The sequence below is a fragment of the Crocuta crocuta genome, unplaced genomic scaffold (genome assembly GCF_008692635.1).
Source record: "Crocuta crocuta isolate KB4526 unplaced genomic scaffold, BGI_CrCroc_1.0 scaffold675, whole genome shotgun sequence".
Lineage (NCBI taxonomy): Eukaryota > Metazoa > Chordata > Mammalia > Carnivora > Hyaenidae > Crocuta > Crocuta crocuta.
This window is the reverse complement of record NW_027528796.1, coordinates 1,991,001-1,993,434: the sequence shown is the minus strand read 5'-3', so window position 1 is coordinate 1,993,434 and position 2,434 is coordinate 1,991,001.

Here is a 2,434-nt window from a genome sequence, read left to right as displayed (position 1 = left end):
CCCCGCCCCGGGGCCGCCGCCTCGGGGCCTGGGGGCCCCGCGCCGCCGCCGCACCCCTTCCCCATCCCCGCCCCGCCCCCATCCGGGCTGGAGGGCCGGGAGTGGAGGCCTAGGTGGGAAGAGGGCGGGATGGGGTGCGGGGGAGCCCAGGACTGCCCCCAGGTCCGCCCCCCTCCCTACAGCCCTGCAGCCGGGGCCTGGGGCCTGGCAGAGCCGGACAGGTGTCCCACAGCCCCCGGGCTGGGCTGGCGGGGGGCGCGCCTGCGGTGGGGGCGGGGTCTGCGCCCCCACACACCGAGTGCAGGCACACCCCTCTCCCCTTGACTCCCCAGTCCGCATTCGGAAGCAGGGAAGAGGGAGGAGGCCGAGGCCTTCCCGAGCCCTGGGGGCAGCATCAGCTGCTGTCTGCACTTTGTGCGGAGCCCTGTGGGCCTGGGTGGTGAGCGTGCCCCGCTGCACGTCCACAGCCTGTGGCCAGAGCACTTGGTGCCCGTGGGCTGGGCCTGAGGGCGACCGCCTTGCAGGAGCGTCACCCCGTGAGATTAGACCATGGGAAAGGCCGGCTTGCGGGGCGGTAGACCCCTCCCAGGAGGGCTGGATGCCCCCAGCAGCAGCACCTGGGGGGTGGAGAAGGTGAAGCGCGAGCTGTGGGTACAGATGCAGAGCCCTGTGGCCGCGCAGACTGAGCAGAGGCTGGGGGATCAGTGGGGGTGGCTGAGGGGTCAGAGAGGAAGGACGGTCGGAGCAGGTGAGAGCAGAGCCCAGACGTCTGAGCTGCGGGTCTCCACGCGGCCAGCCCGGCCCTGGAGCCTCGCCCGGGCTGGCCGCCCCCTGGATGCGGCTGCAGGGTGGCCGTCCGCGCACCAGCTGGCTGACCGCGGCCACCTTGCCTCGAGCCTTTCCCTGCCGGTGTCCTCATCCCCAAGACCCCGGCGGCGGCATCTGTCCTGTGTGCTCATGTAGTGGGCGAACGGTCAGCCGCCGAGGGGGCGATCCCACAGGCTTCCGGGTTTAGAGCTCAGGGCCGATGACGGAAAGGCCTGGAGCCGGGCAGTGGGCGCATGCCCTGGGCCGCCCGGCCTCTTAGCAGTGCTGCCCTGACCGTGTGGCTCCAGAGGGCGGCTTCTCGGTTTAAGGGGTCCCCGTTGCCTTCCAAATAAAGGCCGACCTCAGAGACCTGAGGGCGCCTCGCATGCCCTCCCGTGTGGGAGCCGGGCAGATGGCAGCCCAGCAGAGCGAGAACTGTGATGGGCGCTTCCCTCCCCGCCAGATGCCAAAGTCTGCATTTATTGGAAGGTGTGCAGGCCAGACACCCTCGTGGAGCGGAGGGCCAGACGCGGTCGTGGGCAGGCCGTGGCCGGCTCTCGGACTTGACCGGAGCTCTTCCCGGGGGCCTTGGTTTCCCCTTCTGTAACCAGAGGGGAGGGGACAGCCTTGCCCTTCCTGTCAGCAAGGGATGCCAGTTGTTCAAGGAGCCAGCAGCGCTTGTGCAAAAGTAACTGGAAGAGTATAAATGGCGCGACCCCCGCTCTGCTCCCACCCTCGGTCTCGCCTGGGGTGATGGGGCCCCCCCGCCCCCCAGCAACACGCAGGACCCGCCTCTTCCTCTGCAGGCAAGGACCCGCTCACTCCCCTCCCTTCCCTCGGTGTCCCAGCGGCCTGGCTGCGTGTGAACCCACAATTAAAGTTGCTCCTCGGAGCCCAGTGTCCCTGCCTGGCCACCACTTTCTCACACGTTTCATTTTTCCGGGAGCCGATGAAGGAAGGTCACGTGAGGAACAGGCACCCCGGCTTCACAGCAGTCCTGCCTGCGGGCCAGGGGCTCGGGGGTCCTGGGGGGCTCTGCGGGGTCCCGCCGGCGGGCCGGGGTCCTGGGAGGGTTCTGGGGGGTCCAGCATTCGAGGAGCGACAGCTGCTCTTCTGACCCCCACCCCAGCCCAGGGCATAGGGCTGCCGCCTAGGGTTTATTTTGAGAAAGAAAGCGGATTAAGGGACAATTAAGAAGCAGCTGTAAGAAGCAGCTCACGGCTGTGTACGGGGAGGGGCTCGGGGAAATCCGCCCTCGGCCGCCTCCGCGGGGCCTGCGCCGCCCTGTTCGTCTCCGGCCACAGCACGTACACGTTAGTGTAGCCATGGAGGCCCTTTGCTGCCCGGGCTCCAGACCAGCCCACCCCGCGGGCTAGTGAGACCCCAGGGCTGGCCCCCCCGGGGGGTGCACCTAGAGACACCTCCAGCTGGGTGGTAGGCCTGGGTCCCTGGCCTCTGCCCTCTCACCCCCCAGTCCCCACCTGTGCCCTCTGTCTTCACCTCCTGTGTCGGAGGTGGGGCTTGGACCTTGAGCCTCCAGTGGGTCCCAGCCGGCCTCGCCCCGAGATACCAGAGAGTGGAAAGTGTGGGCTGTCCGGGGCCAGAGGTGGAGGGTGTCGGGCTCGCG